This window comes from Monodelphis domestica, chromosome 7 (assembly GCF_027887165.1).
Source record: "Monodelphis domestica isolate mMonDom1 chromosome 7, mMonDom1.pri, whole genome shotgun sequence".
In the NCBI taxonomy this organism is placed as follows: domain Eukaryota; kingdom Metazoa; phylum Chordata; class Mammalia; order Didelphimorphia; family Didelphidae; genus Monodelphis; species Monodelphis domestica.
In genome coordinates, this window is record NC_077233.1 from 24,542,438 (window position 1) to 24,564,953 (window position 22,516).

A 22,516-nucleotide genomic window follows, 5' to 3' on the forward strand; every position below is an offset into this window, starting at 1 on the left:
GAACAAGACAGAGTCTGCACCCTCTCTAGAACAAGGCAGTAATAAAATCAGATGACATCAGATTTGGTTGGAAAACCCAGGTCAAAGAATAGTTGTTAATGGTTCATTACCAACATGGAAGGTCTCCAGTGGAATATTCTCTGAATCTGTGTTTGCTCCAGTGCTATGTAACATGTTCATCAGTACCTTGAATAAAGACAAATGTGATATGCTTATAAAATTAGCAAATGATCCAAAGCTGGAAGAGATCATTAGCTCAGATGACAGTCAGGATCCAAAAGGATCTTGCCAGTGTGAACCTTAGATTACTCCACCCTACTTAGTCTAACAAAAACAGGAATGTCTACACCCATACTTAAGGATTAAGTATTTAGGAGGATGGTCTATTACAGACATGTGCTAGCAAATGACAAATCAGAAACAACTGACAGACCCCTGGGCTGTCCTAAGTCAAGCTTAATCTACCATTGGTACATGTGAGATTCAGGAAAGTGATGTAAAAATCATCTATATATTTTATGTCACTTCCTCTCTCCAGGTGAAGGAGCCCCAAGCAGGGAGCTGCTTGGTCAGTACAGCACATATCACTATAGAACATCTGACCAACAGACCCCTGTCAGGGAACCTAAATGTGCTGATTCCCAAAACGTAGTGTCCAGGAGAAACTTGTGGGCCACATATAGTGGCTAGTGATATGCTGTCAGGCTTTGGGTATAAAAGACTCTATACTCACAACTGTAGGTGGAACTCTTGTGCTGAGCTTCCCCTGGTGTATACCAGAATAAAGGACCCTCCTGCTTGATTGCATTGTCTGTGGGTCTTCCATGGTGGTGGGTGACGAACTGGACCTTAACATTTGGGGGCTCGCCGGTACCCCTCCACCTTGGAACCCCCCGGACAGGAGGGCCTAAGGCACTTCCTTGGACCTGACCTTCAGGTGAGCTGAGTGTTGTGTGGCTGTGGGTGCGAATGGTGACCGAATGTGTATGGGGTAGATGAGGACCCCTGATGGGCATAAGGCTCAGTGGGGCATTCATTCTTGTGGTTTAAACAAGAGCCCCTATGCCAAGCCCCAGGGCCCGCCTTTTTCTAAGGAGAGAGGCTTAGCCTCGTGCATCAGTCCGACCCTCCCACCTGTTTCTGAGTGTGGACTTGGGATTACCGCATTTCTATATCCTTTGAGAGAAGGCCAGTCGGGAAACTTGAGGAAGCGTCTGTGATCAGTGGTGGGGAAAGGATATGGTCCAGGGCAGGTGCCGAGATCGGAACTTCCAGGTGGTTAGAGGCCCCTGAGGACAGAAGTCTGACTCTGCTATATGGAGTTAAAGTCTCCGTCAGGTCTGATTCTGTCGTAAGGAGTTAAAGTCTCCGTCAGGTTGAGAGAGCCCTGAGCTCGGAGCTCCGTGTCTCTGCCAGGTGGACACTGCTCTCAACTGGTTTGAAGGGAAAGGGGTTCGAGTCCCCTTTTGGGAAGATATTGCACACCTAGGAGAGACTGGGGGACGCCCCATGATCTCTAGGTGATTTTTCGACACACTGAGGTTTTTTGCCACACAGAGGGATCAGGTGGCCAGCCACTCGCTGCTTGCCCCTGACAGATAGCCGGAGGCAGCTGAAGGAAGCTGGAAACAGCCGAAGGGAGCTGGCCACTGATGAGTAATTGTGGGTATCAGGTTTCTTTCCTGATTAAAACTCGCTGCTTTAGGCAGTTGTTAACCCTTTCCTTGCAACTTCTTGGTCTCAATAATAGAAAATCAGCCTTTTTGTCAAACAGATTGCTCAGGGTTTTACGGTCCTTACAAGTACATGCCAAGAAATGAGATCTTAAGATAAGGTCCTAGGATTGGGGAGTTTACATGTCCATGTCTCTGTTATTTGTCTTCTGGCTTTTGCTGTTTGTCTTGTGTGTCTTTCTGTATTTGGACGCAGGTATGTAGATGTGTGGGAGAGGGTGTCCTATAGGGTTCTTTGAGTCTTTGTTGTGGCTGGATTAAAGGGAAAGAAAAAAAGGGGGGGAGTTTGGGATGCAGGGTTACATAGGAGAATAGATTTTGCACCCCTGCTCCCTCTGCCTGCGTTCCAACCAGGCAAGCTATGATAAAGTAACACTATGACAGACTTCAGGGCGGGAGAGAGTGCAATTACCCATTCAATGATTTTTCCCTCCTTCTCCCTTTGGATGGGCCCCCAAAGGAGCAGAAGAGAGAAAATTCTGAGCAGAAAAGGGAGATTCTTACTCCACAGTTAGAAACTTTCTCTTAAAATTAATTCTCAAACTGGGTGGATTGCTAATGATTTTGATACGTTACAAATGTAATGTATTGTAGTTACTGTTTGTCAAATGTGAAATGTTGTCAGATTTTTATTGAACAACAAAACTCCTGATTAAAAGTTTGCTTTGTTAAACCTTGCAATGCATAATGATTTCAGTGAATTTGAGAACTGTGTAAATGTGATTGATAGCAAGTCTGATGCAGAGAGGAAAGTTTATTCTGTATAGACAGAAAATTGTACTGACTACTTTATAGATGTAAAAGTCATTCAGAAAAACTTGTGTTGTTGAAAAGAACTTATTCTAGAATTTGAATTTGGGAATCCTTCAAATCACATTTATTTTAATATATGTGCTGTCAGAAATAGCAGCAAGAAATTATATTACACACACAAGAAGTTTTTTTTTCTTTTTCAAAGTGGTTAATCTGTGCATGGGATTAATGAGATAAATGCTAAGAATTGATGTTTTACAAAAGAGGAAATTTTTAAATAATGTTTTTAATCAAGGTTATATGAATTGTTTTTAAATGTGCAAAATGCAAAATGCATAGGAAGGAATTTGTAATCTAGATGCCAAATGCTGGAAATTAGTGAATGCTAAATATGTATGCGTTATATTATGAAGAGGATTAAGTTTTCCACCTAAATAGGTTAAGGGTGTATGACATACAACCTGTGTGCCCTTAACAAGATAAATTCAACCAGCCCTGTAATCGAGAGGGCTTTTCATGAGGATTAAATACAGTCTAGCTTCAGGTATATCAAAGAGGTCAGGCTGGAATGCCAGGTAACATGAAGCTAAGTAGGGAAAAGTGATTAAGTACATGTGAAGGGAAATAACTTTATGCCTTATAACCTATCTAGATAAGTTAATAATTGAATTTTGGGGTGTCTGGATTCATTTTATGAAGTGCTCCACTTCAGTAAGAGAAATGAATAGAGATACTAATTGATACTATGAATTCTAGTGTGAAATAGATACAACAAATTATAAATTGGAATAATGTTGATGGACTTAAATTAGGAATGTAGCAATGTTTTGAGCTAGAAAGAGACTCAACTGGAAGCTCTATTCTACTTTAGACAGGTTTGAGAGAAGTACAGGTAAATGCTTTGCACCTCAGTTTGGTTACACTGAAGCATTGCTAAAGGACTTAATCAGAGTTATTTGGAAGTGCGGAGTTCAAATTGAAATCCACTGAGACTAAATTATTATGAAGGGGGTTTGATACATTCAAACTTTTACATTATAGTGAGCTCACTGGTTAAAGAAGGATGGGCCAAGGTTGCTAAGTAATAAAATCTAAGTCAAGGCCAGCAGCCTTGGGATAAAATTGCTCAGAAGCTATTAACCCCTTCCTTGCACCCAGGAAGGAGAAAGAAGTGCTTATAACATTATGAACTGACATGGGGGCTTCAAAGAGTTAACAACCGCTGTGTGATAGAACTTAAAGATGAGTATATCTTAATTGTAGAAATGGAGGTTTTAAGGTGCTCAAGCAAGCAAATATTGCCAGCCCTGGCTGACCAAAAAAAAAAAAAAAAAGGCTTGTTTGCAGCTGTGGAATCTCACTACAAACATTCCAGGTCCAGAATGATAAAATGAGTTGAGTGATATGTAATTGATGAAGTTACCTCATACGAGTTCTGGGGATTGTTGGTTGATATTTTGATTACATTTTGATCTGTATAAGGATATATGTGACAAACAATAGTGTGACAAGGAAATCACTTTAGAAGATTGATATATATAAATTTAAGGTCGCCAAGGAATTTAGCTATGTAATTCCTAAATGAAAACTCAAGTCAGCAGTCAACCTTTTATAAAGTTTAATTACAAACAGGATGAAGAAAGGTATTAGAGATAGAGAGAGAGAGGGAGAGAGAAAGGGGAGAGAAGGGAATAGGGCTTAAATACCCCTTCTGTTTTAGGCTGGGCCAAAAGGCTCAAGCCCTTAGATAGCTGGGGCAAAGAAAGGAGATCAGTCCCTATTACTCACGTGACCAAAATGGAGAAACAGTCTCAGGGGCCTCCACCTCCAGCTTCCTTCAGAGCAAGCTTCTCAGAGCACCTCTCCAACCGCTCAGAGCCAAAACTCTCCAACCAACCCCCTCTCCGTCCTCAGACCCCTCTCTCTTTAAGCAAACCATCCAAGTTCCCTCCCCTCCATTCTCACATCTACCAATCACTGTCCATGTCTTCCCTGTGCCAATGGTGGCTCTAGCTTAACCCAGGACCGCCCAGAGGTCTGTGGCTTTGCACATATCTGTTGAAGGTCATATTCTCAAATAATTAAATCTTGATCCTTTGCTACAGCCCTTCCTAAATCCTGTTACCCTGAGTAGGGTAGAGATTGGAATAATTAAATTTTGATCTATGCTGCAGCCCTTCCTAAATCTGAGTAGGGTGGAGATTGTAATTTCCAAGACCTGGTTCTGTCATTCCAATGTGTAATTACATGAAAATAATTGAGTGATCAGCCTTGTAGGGATATTAAAGGCTTGTTTGGGGGTGTGGAGATTTGTTTCTGGATTGCTGATAAGCAAATTTCTCTGAGCTGTTAATGGGTGAGACTTGTCCTTTAAGGAAAAGAAGGCTTCTGGCATCCAGTTGCAAGTGCTCTAAGGAGAGAAAAAGTCCTAGGATGGCTATAGAGAAGACAGCCCAAGGCTCACTTTGGACTGAATTTTCCTGACCATCCTCGAGTGAAACAACAATGGCAAGTGACAGCCTTGCTTGGGGTGTCTTTTGTGACTTGGAGATATTTCCCTTTCAGGGCCTTTTTCCTTTGTGACAATTCCCATGATCAGCACATAATGCAAATTGTGATATTAAAGTTTCCATTTCCTCAAACAACCCTAATAATTGGGAATTCTCAAATTGTTAGGAACATGCTTTGAGAAATAGATGGAGTTTATTCCTAGATGGCATGTATTTGTAGCCTTAATTTACCACAGTTGAGGTTTGGTTCTTGAGCTTGGAAAGATAGCTCACAGCCTTCTTGGTTTCCCCAGCCTCTGGGGTAAGGAAATACTTCTGTAAGATATTGTTACTCCAGTGTTTTTAGATGTTATAGTTAATGTGTATTTTGCAATAGGATATACTTTAACAGAAACATCACATACCAGCTCTGCAAACAACTCAGGAAGGGATCTGTTCCTGTCAGAAGATGATTTCTGAGGATGAAGTCTGTTGGTTAAGATACCCAAATGCAAATGTGTGATGTTCATTGCTATTGTATTAATGTCCTGTTCCTATCTGCTATTTGCCCCAGGTACACTTCTCTCTTAGCGGCTGACTTCCCCTTGTGACCGGTCTGCCAATCTAGGGAAGGAGTGACAGGACACCCTTCAGATCTCCAGGCAGTTCTCCACCTGGGACCCTGGAATCCACTGAGAACTTGCCCCTAAAGACACTGTCTGCAGCCTTCCCTCCCCCTCTTATTCCCCTCCTACACATAGGTAGGTACAGCTCTACACCCATGCTCAGCACTGAAGAAACTACAGAAGATCTGGACCTTTGCCCTTTTCCCCTTAGACATTTGGAGAGGGGAGGGGATGGGATGGCAGGGGGCACTGAACCAAGTGGGGCCTGAGATTCTGGCCCTCTGGGAGGCTGCGTGGTTCCCCTATGGATGGCTGGGCTGGCCAGATGGCAGGATTCACTAGAAGCAGTGGGGAGACAGCTAGCAAAAGGAATACAGGACCCACTCGCTTCCATTACTTCACTTTCTCCCCCACCTCTTGATTTCCCCCTCCCTTGTCACAGAGTATCCCTCAATCGGGATATACCTTATCCCACCCGCAGGAGCGCACTGGCTGTGCCCCCGTTCTGGCCTACAGCCCTGTGTCTCCCCTAGCTCCCTCACTGCCCGCTGCACCCCCTCACAATAGTACCCTGAGTGACCTACTATGCCAAGGAGGACCTCCTCTTCCTTAAGGAGGGGGGCCTCTGTGCAGCCTTGGGTGAGGAGTGCTGCTTCTATGTTAACCACTCAGGGATTATTAGGGACTCCCTGAGCAAGCTACGAGAAGGTCTAGAAGCTCTGACAGAAGGAGAGGGAAACTGCCAGCCCCTGGTATGCCCACCTTTTCAATTCTTCTCCCTAGTCATGTCCCTCATAGGACCCCTCATAATTTTAACCCTGCTCTTGACATTTGGCCCCTGCGTTTTTAACCGCCTTGTTCGGTTCATGAAAGGCCGGCTGGGTGCCACCCAGGTGTTGGCCCTCCGACAACAGTACCGACCCCTAGTGAGCCCCGGACTGAGAGCCACAAGCTGCCTCAGTGGACAGGCCTTCCCTCTGCCCCCTAAGAGAAAAAGAAGTTGGGAATGAAGGAGCCCCAAACAGGGAGCTGCTTGGTCAGTACAGCACATATCACTATAGAACATCTGACCAACAGACCCCTGTCAGGGAACCTAAATGTGCCGATGCCCAAAACATAGAGTCCAGGAGAAACTTGTACTGACGACTAAAACATAGATTCCAGGAGAAACTTGTGGGCCACGTATGGTGGCTAGTGCTATGCTGTCAGGCTTCGGGTATAAAAGACTCGGCACTCACAACTGCAGGTGGAACTCTTGTGCTGAGCTTCCCCTGGTGTATACCAGAATAAAGGACCCTCCTGCTTGATTGCATTGTCTGTGGGTCTTCCATAGTGGTGAGTGATGAACTGGACCTTAACACAGGTTCTTTCCATGGAGAAGTGGCTCTGGTGGCAGCTTGCTGAGCATTTCAGCATCTTGGCATGGTGGCAGCTATTATTGTCTGGGTCTGGAGGTGAGTTTTCCTTACCAGAAGAAGCTTAGTAGCTTAGTTCTAGTGAGGCATCTTCACTGAGCTCTCTCAGAGTTTAGGTTGACTCTTTTCTCCTTTACCTTCCAAAAACTATCCTCTTGGGAAAGCCTCTAATCTTCTTCAAAGACCTTGTGGTGGAGGTCTTTGAACTCCCCCTGGCACAGGTCAGGCGGAAGATATCCTATACCCACTTTCTCTCTCTTCTCCTTAATTCCTTCCCTCTATATTAATTAAAATCACTATAAATTTCCAAACTGACTTGGGTATTTTATTTGGGATTTTATATGGCAACCAAATTAATTTAGATTAGGTCACACACTAAAATTATCCTTACACCAGGTTAGAGAATTGGGCTGAAATTAAGCCAAAATTCACCAGGGATCAATGGGAAAGTTTGGTACTTGTGAAAACAAGACAATTTTATAAATTTAAAATGGGAGAAATATAAATAAATAGCACTTGTTCTGAACAATATCTGGAAGTTTCAGTGAACTGTAAATCCAATATGATTCAACAATGTGATGTGGCAGTTAAAAAAAATAATGCAACCATGAACTGCATTGAGAGACATAGTATCTAGTAAAAGAGAGGTGAAATTCCACTGTATCCTACACATAATATTTCACTGTGTCTTCTGTTCAGTTTGGAATATCATGGTTAAGGAGACTGATGAGCTACAGAGTATGCAAGCAGAGCAAAGTAAACAGGGAAGGGCCCTTAAGATTAGATGATATGAAGATTGTTTGATAGAATTGTGAATATTTAAATTGGGTAAGGGAAGATTCAGAGGAATATGATACTGTTTTCAAGTATTAGACTCATTCTATTTTTCATTAGGGGGCAGAATGATACATTAATAGAAGTTCCAGAGACATAGTTTTGATATCGAATGGGAAGATATTTTCTGAGAATTTTGTGGTGGTCGTGTTCCAGTGATTTTTCAGTCATCTCCAACTCTTTGTGTCCCAATTTGGGATTTTCTTGGCAAAAGTACTGAAATGCTTTGCCATTTCCTTTTCCAGATCAATTTATAGATGAGGAAACTAAGGCAAACATGGATTAAAAGCTAACCTTGATCCACTATTGTAGTGTCTCACACCAGATGTGAATTCATGTCTCTCTGCCTCCAGTGCTGACAATCTACCCACCACATACCTGACATCTTTTAAAATGAGTGTTACCATTAGATGTTTTAAGATGCATAGATTCTCCCTTTAGAAAGTCTTCAAGCACAGATTGATAATTAAATGTCTGACATGTCATAGTGTTCCTGGGAGGTTTCTTTTGTATCTTTGTTGTAATACATATCACTTGAAGGCCCTTCCAACTCCTAAATTCTATGGCTCTGTAATTGTGCTCTCCCAGATTGGATGGAAGAGCTTCTAGACATTTCTCTCCATTCTTGATATTTATCCCTTCTGATTCCATTTATTTTTCATTTATTTACTTATTTATTTACTTATTCATTTATTTATTTATTCATTCATTCATTCATTTATTTGTTTATTTATTTTGTTGGGTCAATTTCAAATATTATTCCTTGGTTACAAAAATCATATTCTATTCCTCCCTCCCATCTGCCTGAACTTCCCATAGCCGATGAGCAATTCCATTGGGTATTACATGTGACCTTGATCAAAACCTATTTCCATATTGTTGATATTGTCTCTAGAATGTCCATTTAGGATCTATATCCCCAATCATATCCCCTCAACCCATGTAATCAAGAAATTGTTTTCCTTCTGTGTTTCTACTCCCACTCTTTTCCCTCTGAAAATAGATACTGTTCTTTCTTGTAGATCTCTTCAGGTTGTTCAGGATCACTGAATTGCCATTTATGGAGAAGTCCATTTTATTGTACCACAGTGTATCAGTCTCTGTGTACAATGTTCTTCTGGTTCTGCTCCTTTCACACTGCATCACTTCCTGGAGGTTGTTCCATTTCCCATGGAATTCCTCCAGCTTATTATTCCATTGAGCACAATAGTATTCCATCTGCAACATACACCACAATTTGTTCAGTCACCCCCCAATTAAAGGCATCCCCTTATTTTCCAGTTTTTTACCACCACAAAGAGCATAGCTATGAATATTCTTGTACATGTCTTTTTCCTTATCTTTTTGGGGTACAAACCCAGTAGTGCTATGGCTGGATCAAAGGGCAGACAGTCTTTTAGCACTCTTTATGCATAGTTCAAAATTGCCCTTCAGAATGGTTGGATCAATTCACAACTCCACCAGCAGTGCGATAATGTCCAGACTTTGCCACATTCCCTCCAGCATTCATTACTTTCCATTGCTGTCATGTTAGCCAATCTTCTAGGTGTGAGGTGATACCTCAGAGTTGTTTTGATTTGCAACACTCTGATTATAATAGATTTAAAACACTTTTCATGTACTTATTAATAGTTTTGATTTGACTGAAAATTGCCTATTCATGTCCCTTGCCTATTTATCAATGGAAGAATGGTTTGATTTTTTGTACAATTGATTTAGCTCTTTATAAATTTGAGTGATTAGACATTTGTCAGAGGTTTTTGTTATGAAGATTGTTTCCAAATTTGTTACTTCTCTTCTAATTTTGGTTCCATTGGATTTGTCTGTTCAAAACCTTTTTAATTTAATGTAATCAAAATGATTTATTTTACATTTTGTGGTTTTTTTTCTGTCTTACTTGGTTTTAAAACCTTTCCTTTCCCAAATGTCTGGCATGTATACTATTCTCTGTTCACTTAATTTACTTATAATTTACTTCTTTATGTTAAAGACATTCACCTATTCTGAGTTTATCTTGGTGTAGGGTATGTAATGTTGATTGAAACTTATTCTCTCTCATATTGTCTTCCAATTTTCCAAGCAGTTTTTATCAAATAGTGGATTTTGGTCCCCAAAGCTTGGATCTTTGGGCTTATGATAGACTGTCTTGCTGAGGTCACTTACCTCAAGTCTATTCCACTGATCATCCTTTCTGTCTCTCAGCCAGTACCATATTGTTTTGATGACCGCTGCTTTATAGTATAGTTTGTGATCTGGTACTCCAAGGCCACATTCTTTTGTATTTTTTTATTATTTCTCTGGATATCCTGGATTTTTTGTTTTGTTTTGTAAATAATAGAGGTGATAATGGGCTTCCTTGTTTCACTCCTGATCTGATTGGGAATGCATCTAATTTATCCCCATTGCAGATGATGTTGACTGATGCTTTAAGATATATACTGTTTATTATTTTTAGGAAAGGCCCTTCTATTCCTATACTTTCGGGTGTTTTCAATTATTTTGTCAAAGGCTTTTTTGCATCTATTGAGATAATCAGGTGATTTTTGTTGGTTTGCTTGTAGACATGGTCATTTATGTGAATGGTTTGCCTAATATTGAACCAAACTTGTATTCCTGGTATAAATTCCTCCTGATCATAGGGAATAAGCCTCGTGATCACTTGCTGGAATCTTTTTGCTAATGTCCTATTTAAGATTTTTGCATTTCATTAAGAAGATTGGTCTATAGTTTTCTTTCTCTGTTTTTGACCTGCCTGGCTTTGGAACCAGTACCATATTTTTGTCATAAAAGGAATTTGTTATAACTCCTTCTTTGCTTATTCTGCCAAATAGTTTGTATAATATTTGGACTAGGTGTTCTTTGAATGTTTGATAGAATTCAAGTGTGAATCCATCAGGCCCTGGGGACTTTTTCTTAGGGAGTTCTTTAATGGCTTGTTCAATTTCTTTTTCTGATGTGGGATTATTTAAGAATTCTATTTCTTCTTCAGTTAATCTAGGAAAATTTTATTTTTTGTAAATATTCATCCATATCACCTAGATTACCCTATTTATTGCCATATAAATCAGCAAAATAGTTATTAATGATTGCCTTAATTTCCTCATTAGAGGTGAGGTCTCCCTTTTCATCTTTGATACTATTAATTTTGTTTTATTCTTTCCTTTTTTATTATATTGACAAGTCCTTTATCTATTTTTTCAAAATACCAGTTTATAGTCTTATTTATTAATGCGATAGTTCTTTCCTTTTGATTTTATTAATTTCTCCATTAATTTTTAGGATATTTAATTTAGTTTTCATCTGGGGGTTTTTAATTTGTTTGCTTTCAAGTTTTTTGACTTGCATGTCCAATTCATTGACCTCTGCCATACCTAATTTGTTAATATATGAACTCAAGGAATAAATTTCATAGGTTTTGAAAGGATTTCTCACCATTGTCATTTTCTTCAATGAAATAATTGTTTCTATGATTTGTTCTTTAAGTAACTGATTTTTAAAATCGTATTATTTAATTTTAATTAATTTTGAATTGGCTCTACATGTACACTTACTGATTATCATTTTTATTGCATTATTATCTGAAAAGGATGCATTCATTATTTCTGAATTTCTGTGTTTTTTGTCATATTTTTATGCCCCAGTACATGGTCAATCTTTGTGAATATACCACATGCTGCTGAAAAGGTTACTCCTTTTTATCCCCATTTATTTTTCTTCATATATCTATTAACTCTAATTTTTCTAAGACTTCATTCATATCTCTTACTTCTTTCTTATTCATTTTTTGGTTTGATTCATCTAGATTTGATAGTGGTCGGTTCAAGTGTCTCACTAGTATAGTTTTACTATCTATTTTCTCCTTCAACTCCTCTACTTTCTCTTTTAGAAACTTGGATGCTATCCCATTTGTTGCATACATGTTTATTACTGATATTTCCTAATTGTTTATACTGACTTTTATCAGGATGTATTTACTCTCCCTATCCCTTTTAATCAGATCTATTTTAACTTTGGCTTTGTCAGACATCAGGATAGCAACCCCTGCCTTCTTTCTATCAGTTGAGGCCCAATAGATTTTACTCCAAACATTAATTCTAACCTTATGAGTGTCTACCTGCCTTGTAGACAACATATGGTAGGATTTTGGATTCAAACCACAATCCTAATTGTTTTCGTTTTGTGGGTGAGTTCATCCCATTTATGTTCAAAGTTCTGATTGCCACCTGTGTATTCCCCAGCATTTTGGTATCTTGTAGTTCTTTCCTTTCTTCTTTGGCAATATCCTTTTAAACATGTGGTTTGCTTTTAATCAGTTCCCCTAAACTCCACCCATAATATGCTACCCTTTCTGTCCCCTCCCTTTTTATTCACTTCTTTTTTTAGAGTCTGTTAAATTCCCTCCCCCTATCTTTCCCTCCCTTTTTATACTCCCTCATCCCTTCCCCCCTTAATTTTCATTTCTCAGTGTCCCTGTAGGGTAAGATAGAATTCAACACCCCAATGGATCTAGATGCTCTTCTCACTCAGAATTGGTTTCAGTAAGTCTAAGGCTTAGGTATTGCCTGTTAGCACTCTCTTCCTCTCCTTCTTATAATAATATTCTTCACTTCCCCTTCCCATGTTCTTCTTTGTGTGGTAAAGATTATCCTATTTATCTTATTTCTTCAAATTTCTCTTGGGGCCATCTTCAATTCCCCCCTCCCTTTTTCTTTTTCTTTTCTTTTTTTTTTTTGCATATCATCTTATACCACTTATTAACCCAATCTCTTCTGGTGAATGATTCTTCTAATTACTAATTAATTTTGAGTTAAAAATAATATTTTCTCAATATATTAATATAAATCATTTGATCTTAATTGTAGCCTTTAAAAAAGAAAGTTTGAATAAAAAACACTTTGCCCCCTTTTCCCTCTCTTTCTAAATTTACCTTTTCATGTTTATTTTGATTTTTGTGTTTGGATATCAAACTTTCCTTGGAAATCTTCTATTTTGTTGAATGACCATACTTTCCCCTGGAAGTATATAGTCAGGTTTGATGGGTAGGTGGTCTTTGGTTGAATATCCAATTCTCTTGCCTTTCTGAATATCATATTCCAAGACTTTCAGTCCATTAGTGTGGAAGCTGCAAGATCTTGTGTAACCCTGATTGGCGCTCCTTGGTATCTGAATTATCTCTTTTTGGCTTCTTATAAATTTTTTTCCTTAGCTTGGAAGCTCTTGAATTTGGCAATTACATTCTTGGGAGTTGTATTTTGAGGATTTATTATAGAGGGTGTCCTATGAACTCTTTCAATTTCTATTTTGTCCCCTTGTTCAAGAACATCAGAGCAGTTTTCTTGGATAGTTTCCTGTAGTATGATGTCAATATTTCAGTTTATTTCTTGGTTTTCAGATAGACCAATGAGTCTCAAATTGTCTCTCCTTGATGTCTTTTCTTGATCTGCCATCTTCTCAGTGAGATATTTTATGTTTTCTTCTGTTTTCTCAGTCTTTTGTCTTTGATTTATTAATTCTTGCTGTTTTGCAAGATCATTGGTTTCCAATTGCCTAATTCTGGTCTTTAAGGCCGGTTTTCTCCTATAATCTTTTGATTTTCCTTTTTGGTTTGGTATATCCTGATTTTCATTGCTTCCACCTGTTTCTCTAATTGGGAGTTCTTGTCCTTTAAGTTGTTATTTTCTTTTTGAACTATTTCCCACTTTTCTTGCCACAAGGTTTCCATCTTTTTGGTAAGCTCCAATTTAAATTCTTCAAGAGCTTTTTGCCAGTTTCCATTTTTGGAATGTTTTGGTGCATTTATTTGGATTTCCTCTTCTATTAGTTCCTTTGTAGTCTGGACTTTTCCTCCGTAAAAATTATCCAGGGTCAATGCCTTAATTTTGTTTTTCTTAGTGTTGGGAAGTTGTTCCAGGCCATTGTTTGCCATCACTATGGTTGTTTTTCCTTCCCTTTCCAGTCAGAAATCTGAGTGAGGAGGGCAGGCTCTATGTATGGAGCTAAGGAGCAGAGATTTTGGCTGAGGCCAGATATCATGTCTCTGCAGCTTCTGCTGTTTGCTCTCCCTTTCTGAGCTATCTCCCCGTGGGTGTCCACTATCTGTGCTCCTCAGTCTGCTGGGGCCTCAGGTTTAGCTGCTCTCAGGGGTAGGTCCTTTGTGGTCTCAGTCAGCTGCCAATGATGCTTTGACTCTGGTTCCATAGGTGGGGGTGTAGGAGGGTGAATCACCTTGCATTTTGGTGGAAGTTTTTCATCCTCTTATGGTGTGGAAATGCCCAAGTCCTACATACCTTCAATTCTGTGCCCTACTGTAGAATCCCTTCATTCTTATGATTTTTTTTTACTTTTTGAGTTAGTCTGTATTGATAGGTGGTGAGGAAAGGAAGAGTCCTGTTTCTAGACTGCCACAATGTTTACACAGAAGTCCTGACTCTGGGCTTATTATTTCACTTTTCTCATCTGTGAAATGTGAATTAGAATAGTACCAACTGCATAGGACTGTTATTAAGCTCAAGTTAAATAATATAGATATTGTTGTTCATCCTGTTATTCAGGTAGACTAATGACATCATTAGTAATGTCTTGAATTGCATATGAATTGGATTTAAATAAGGCAGGGTTCCACTAAGTTATCAGCCTCATTTTCTCTTTCAAAGTCATATAAGTCTGGTGGTAGAAGATAAACCAGCAGGACTGGCAGTGGCCAGAGAAACAGGGATGGATGTGGTGTTCTTCATAAGCATTCCACAGTGCCTGCTTCAGCCTCTTTCACTGGCATTGGAACAAATTAATCTCATCCAACTATTCCACCAGGGAGTCTTCACAGGTTTGGGGTATACATTCCTCTAACGCATGGCTATATTTGTGGCCCAGTGGTTATGTTCAACCTGGTTTAGTCCATCTGAATAGATAGTTTGACTGTCTGGCTGCTGAATATACTATAGGTTCTTGGAACCAAACGTGAGAGATGAGTGCTAGGTGGATACAAGAAGTGGACAAGCAGCTCTTAAAATGGCTCAATGATGTAGCAAAAATACTTTGCAAAGTTTAAAGTTCTTTTACTATTATTCATTATCATTATTATAGTCATCAAAAAGAAATACCAGGTAATCTAGGGCTTCTAGGATGATACTTCCACTTATAGAAATAAATTTCTTAATTTTCAACATGAGTTAAAACTGGAAGAGCTTTTGACCTAGTTATTCTGTCATTTTTCCTGACAGAAAATAAGGTCCATGAGGGCAGGCAGTGTTTAATTTTTGCCCAAAAGCAAATTTAAGTTTAATTTCAGGAAAAGCTTTCTAAAATAGAATTATATAAAATTGATTGGGCCATGTTGTGAAATAGTGTGTCCTTTGTCTCTTCTTTTTTGAGCAAAGGCTAGATGACAAGCTTGTCATGTAATGTGGCAAATATACTTTTCCTGGTATAGGACAAACTAGATGGTTTCTGAGGTCCCATCAATTTCTGAGATTCTATATGATTTTATTATAATTAGAGACTTTAATTTTTTCCAAAGAAAGAAATCAGGGGCACAGATAAATCAAAATCATTTAGTCTTTAGAATCAATCCTATGATTTCTTAAAGAACAGAAAATAAAAATTTTCCTAATTATATTTTATTTAGCTAACATACATTTTCTGTATGTTTCCTAAGCACCTATGATTATACCAAAAGGCCCAGAAGTGGTCATGAACCATAGAATATTAAATCTCAAAGATTTAGAAGACATATTCTATAAAATAAGAACAGATTGAGTGTAAATACATTTTTTGCCAATGAACACATTGATTCTTTTCCAAGTCCAAACTTCCTACTTTATTCTCCCCATATTGATTTCATTGTTTATTGATATGCCCAGTAGAAAGAGCAATGCTTTGCCCCTGGTAAGTGCTTAATAAATGTCTGTTGAATTCAATTTGAAGTTAGGTCAGTAGCTGTTTGCAAATGATTATGCATTCATTATTTTCCTTTGTTTCCACTCCAAAATATTCAAGATATTTCATGTTATTTGGAAAACTAAACTTCTATTCCTCTATCAAAGTTAGACTAAAAGTTTTAGAAGAGGCATTAATTGTTTCTTCCCACTAAGATACTGCTTGTGAGAAGGGATACAGAAACTAAGAGAATAGCTCAACTTTTGCAACAGGGAGTCTTCTTCAGCTCTCTTCTTATTTTACTTCCTTAATTATAGCAAGGCTTAAATTGTGCCTAGAACAACAAATCCTCTATTGACCAAAGCAACAGAAGTTATAATCCAAACAAAAGTATTTGAACTAAAATGCGCAGCAGTTAAGTGGGAATCAATTTGCTTTACACAATTGATTCCTAACTCTTAAATTTAGTATGTGTTTGCCAAAGCTATTGAATGAAACATAGAGCCATGTTTTGTTACTATTGACTCTGGAATAGCTGATGCTAAGAAATCAGAGAAATTAAGTAGTAAGAAACCTGAAGGAAAAGAATTCTGATAACTTCCAGTGAAATGACAATGTAAAAAATCAAAGAGGAAGCCATATCTCTGATGGACACCATATCAAATGTTTAAATGGAATCAGAGACTTCTGGGTAAACATGGAGGCAGTCTAGATGCAAGACTCTTCCTCTCCTCAACACCCACTGATAAAGACTACCTCAAAAGACCAAAAAACCCAAATTCATATTAACGAAGGGACTCTACAGTACGGTGCAGCATTGAAGGTATGTAGGATTTGGGCATTTCCACACTATAAGGGGGTGAAAAAGCTCCTATCAAAATGTGAGTTGATCTACCTTCCTCCAACCCACCTGAGGAGCCAGAGTCAGAGCCAGCGCATGCCACAATCAGTGAGTGAGCTAGGGGTGCTCTAGAGTGAGAGAGGGTCACGTCTAGGTCCTTGGTAGCTGACTAAAACCACCAAAGGCCTACACCTGAGAGGATCTAGACCTGAAGCCCCAGCAAGCTGAAGAGCATAGACCGTGGGCGCTCATGGGGAGACAGCACAGAAAAGGACAGTAAACAGAAGAAGCTGCAGAGATTCAAGAGTTTGCTTCAGGCAAAATCCTTGCTCCTTAACATTATACATAGAGAGCCTGCCCATCTAACTCAGATTTCTGACTGGAAAGGGGAGGAAACACCTTCACAGTGATGGCAAACAGTACCCAGAAACAACAATCTCCATCCACGAAGAAAGACAAGAAGAAGGGGTTGACCTTCAAAAATTTTTACAGAGGAAAAACCCAGGCTACAGAGGAAATCGAAGAGGAAATTCAAATAAATGCACCAAAATCTTCCCCCCAGAAAGGAAATTGTCCACAAGATCTTAAATTTAAATTTAAGTTTAAATTTAAATTGGAGCTTATCAAAAGGATGGAAAATTTCTGGCAAGAAGAGTGGCAAGAAGAGAAAATAAAAGTTTAAAGGGCAAAAACTCCCAACTGGAGAAATACCTGGAAGCCACGAAAAGCAATATAGACCAAACTGAGAAGGAAAACCATTTTTTAAAATCCAGAATTAGGTAATTCGAAGACAACGATCTTTCTAAACAGCAAGAATTAATAAATCAAAGTCAAAAGACTAACAAAATAGAAGAAAACAAAATATCTCACTGAGAAGATGGCAGATCAGGAAAAGAGATCAAGGAGCGACCATTTGAAACTCGTTGGTCTATCTAAAAACTGAGAAATGAGCAGAAATCTTGACATCATACTACAAGAAACTATCCAAGAAAACTGCTCTGATGTTTTTGAATAAGGGGATAAAATAGACATTGAAAGAGTTCATAGATCACCCTTTACAAAAAATTCTCAAAAGACAACTTCCAAGAATGTATTTGCCAAATTCAAGAGCTTCCAAGCTAAGGAGAAAATTTTACAAGAAGCCAAAAAGAGATAATTCAGATACCAATGAACACCAATCAGGGTCACACAAGACCAGTCAGCTTCCACATTAATGGACAGCAAGGCTTGGAATATGATATTCAGAAAGGCAAGAGAATTGGGTCTTCAACCAAAGATCACCTATCCATCAAAACTGACTGTATACTTCCAGTGGAAACTATGGGCATTCAACAAAATAGAAGATTTCCAAGTATTTATTAAAAAAAAGACCAAAATTAAGTGGAAAGTTTGATATCTAAACAGAAAAATCAAAATAAACATGTAAAGGTAAATGAGAAAGAGAGGGAAAAGGGGTAAAATGTTTTTTATTTGAATTTTCTTTTTTAACAGCTACAATGATATCAAGTTATATATATATATATTACATACATGTATATATATATATATGGAGAAAATATTACTTGTAACTCAAAAATTATTTTCACTATCATATTAATTAGAAGAATCATTCACAGGAAGAGATTGGGTTAATAAGTGCTATATGATGATATGCAAAAAAAAAAGAAAAAGGGAGGGGGTATTAGAGATGGCACCAAGAAAAACTTTATGAAATAAAATAAATAGAACAATCTCTATCACATAAAGATATGCGTGGTAAGGGGAGGAGAAGAATGCTCTTATAAGAAGGAGAGAAAGAGAGTGCTAATAGGTAATATTTAAACCTTACTCTCAGTGAAATAAGTTCTGAGAGGGAAGAGCATCTAGATCCATCAGGGTCTTGAATTCTGTCTTATTCTACAGGGAAAGTGAGAAGTCGAAACTAAGGGGAGTAGAGGTGAGGGAGTAGAAAAAGGGAGGGAAAGAGAGGTGGGAGGGATCTTAATATACCCTAAAAAATAAGAAGGGAACAAAAAGGGAGGGGGCAGAAAGGGAAGCATATTAAGGGAGGGGATTAGGGGGGACTGATTAAAAGCAAACCACTGATTTAAAAGGATATAGCAAAAGAAGAAAGGACAGATCTAGGAGAGGATAAAAATGCTGGGGAATACAGAAGTGACAATCATAACTTTGAATGTGAATGGGATGTCCTCACCCATAAAACAAAACAAATAGGAGAGTGGATTACAATCCAAAACCCTACCATATGTTGTCTACAAGAAACAGACCTGAGGTGGGTAGATACTCACAAGGTAAGAATTAAAGGTTGGAGCAAAACCTATTGGGCCTCAAATGATAGAAAGAAGGCAGGAGTTGCAATCAGATGCCTGACAAAGCCAAAGTGAAAATAGACCTGATTAAAAGTAATAGGGAAGGTAAATACATCCTGATAAAAGGGAATATAGACAATGAGGAAATATCAGTACTAAACATGTATGCACCAAATGGTATCACATCCAAATTTCTAAAGGAGAAACTTGTGGAATTAAAGGAGGAAATAGATAGTAAAACTATACTAGCGGGATACCTGAACCTTCCTCTCTCAGATCTAGGTAATTCGAATAAAAAATAAATAACAAAGAGGTGAATGAAATCTTAGAAAAATTAGAGTCAATAGATACATGTAGAAAAATAAATAGGGACAAAAAGGAATAGACCTTCTTTTCAGCAGCATATGGTACATTCACAAAGTTTGACTATATACGAGGTCATTAAAATGTGGCAAACAAATGCAGAAAAGCAGAAATAATAAATGCAGCCTTTTCAGATAATAATGCAATAAAAATAATAATCAATAAAGGTATATGGAGAGCCAAATAAAAAATTAATAAAAATTAAATTATATGATTCTTCAAAATCAGTTAAAGAATAAATCATAGAAACAATTAATAATTTCATTGAATAAAATGAAAATGATGAGACATCCTTTCAAAATGTATGGGATGCAGTCAAAGCAGTACTCAGGGGAAAATTTATATTCTTGAGTTCATTTATTAACAAATTAGGGAGGGCATAGGTCAATGAATTGTACATGCAAATAAAAAAATGGAAGCAAACAAATTAAAAATTCCCAGAAGAAAACTAAATTAGATCCTAAACATTATGGAAGAAATTAATAAAATCAAAAGTGAAAGAACTATTGAATTAATAAATAAGACAAGAAGTTGGTAGTTTGAAAAAAACAAACCAAATAGACAAAGTACTGGTAAATCTAATTAAAAAAGGAAAGAAGAAAACCAAAATCACAGTATCATAGATGAAAAGGGAGATCTCACCTCCATTGAAGAGGAAATTAAGGTAATCATTAAAAATTATTTTGCCCAATTATATGCCATCAAAGAACTCCCTAAGAAAAAAATCCCCAGGGCCTGATGGATTCACACATGAATTCTATCAAACATTCAAAGAACAACTAATCCCATATTATACAAACTATTTGGCAGAATAAGCAAAGAAGGAGTTATAACAAATTCCCTTTATAACAAAAAATATTGTATTAATTCCAAAGTCAGGCAGGTCAAAAACAGAGAAAGAAAACTATAGACCAATCTCCTTAATGAAATGCAAAAATCTTAGATGCAAAAATCTCAAGTAGAATACTAGCAAAAAGATTCCAGCAAGTGATCACGAGGCTTATTCCCTATGATCAGGGATTTATATTAGTAATGAAAGGATGGTTCAATATTAGGAAAACCATCCACATAATTGACCATATCAAGAAGCAAATCAATAAAAATTACATGATTATGTCAATAGATGCAGAAAAAGCCTTTGACAAAATAAAACACTCATTCCTATTGGAAACAATATAAAGTATAGGAACAGAAGGGTCTTCCCTAAAAATAATAAACAGTATTTATCTAAAAGCATCAGTCAACATCATCTGTAATGGGGATAAACTAGATGCATTCCCAATCAGATCAGGAGTGAAACAAGGAAGCCCATTATCACCTCTATTATTTAACATTGTACTAGAAACACTAGCAGTAGCAATTAGAGAGGGAAAAGAAATTGAAGGTATTAAAATTGGCAATGAGAAGACCAAGCTCTCACTCTTTGTGGATGATATGATGGCCTACTTAAAGAATCCTAGAAAATCAACTAAAAAGCTAGTGGAAATAATCAACAACTTTAGCAAAGTTGCAGGATACAAAATAAACCCACATATGTCATCAGCATTTCTCTAAATCTCCAACACATCTCAGCAGCAAGAATTCGAAAGAGAAATTCTATTTAAAATCACTGTAGAGGGGGCAGCTGGGTAGCTCAGTGGACTGAGAATCAGGCCTAGAGATGGGAGGTCCTAGGTTCAAATCTGGCCTCAGCCATTTCCTAGCTATGTGACTCTGGGCAAGTCACTTGACCCCCATTGCTTAACCCTTACCACTCTTCTGCCTTGGAGCTAATATGCAATATTGACTCCAAGATGGAAGGTAAGGGTTTTTTTCTTTAATAACCCTAGACAATATAAAATAGTTAGGAATCCATCTGCCAAGACAAATACAGGAACCATATGAACACAACTACAAAACACTTTCCACACAATTAAAACTAAATCTAAAAAATTGGAAATGCATTAACTGCTCATGGGTAGGATGAGCTAACATAATAAAAATGATCATGCTAACGAAACTTATTGACTTATTTAGTGCCATACCCATCGAACTACCAAAAAACTTTTTTACTGAATTAGAAAAAAATATGAGAAAGTTAATTTGGAAGAACAAAAAATCAAGGATATCCAGAGAAATAATGAAAAAAATGCAAAAGAATGTGGCCTTTCAGTACCAGATCTCAAACTATACTATAAAGCCATTGTCATCAAAACAATACGGTACTGGCTGAGAAACAGAAAGGATGATCAGTGGAATAGACTTGGGGTAAGTGACCTCAGCAAGACAGTCTATCATAAGCACAAAGATTCAAGCTTTGGGGACCAAAATCCAGTATTTGATTAGAAAAAAACTGCTGGGAAAATTGGAAGACAGTATGGGAGAGATTAAGTTTGGATCAACATCTCATACCATATGCTAAGATAAATTCAGAATGGGTGAATGAATTTAATCTAAAGGGGGAAACTCTAAGTAAATTAGGTGAACACAGAATAGTATACTTGTCAGATCTTTGGGAAAGGAAAAGTTTTAAGACCAGGCTAGAGTTAGAACAACCTACAAAATATAAATTAAATAATTTTGACTACATTAAATTAAAAAGATTTTGTTTAAAGAAAATCAATCCAATCAAAATAATAAGAGAAGTAACAAATTGGGAAACAATCTTCATAACAAAAACCTCTGACAAAGGTCTAATCATTCAAATTTACAAAGAGCTAAATCAATTGTACAAAAAAATCAAGCCAGTCTCCAAATGATAAATGGGCAAAGGACATGAACAGGCAGTTCTCAGCCAAAGAAATCAAAATTATTAATAAGCACATGAAAAAGTGTTCTAAATTTCTCATAATCAGAGAGATGCAAATCAAAACAACTCTGAGGTGTATCACCTCACACCTAGCAGGTTGGCTAACATGATAGCAAAGTGCAGTACTGAATGCTGGAGAGCATGTGGCAAAGTAGGGACATTAATTCATTGCTGATGGAGTTGTGAATTGATCCAAGCATTCTGGATGGCAATTCAAACTATGCCCAAATGACTTTAAAAGACTACCTCCTCTTTGATCCAGAGATAGCACTGCTGGGTTTGTACCCCAAAGAGATAATAAGGAAAAAGACATGTATAAGATTATTCATAGCTGTGCTCTTTGTGGTGGCAAAAGAAAAATGGAAATTGAAGGGATGCCCTTCAATTGGGCAATCGCTGAACAAATTGTGGTATATTTTGCTGATGGAATACTATTGTGCTCAATGGAATAATAAACTGGAGCAATTCCATGTGAATTGGTATGACCTCC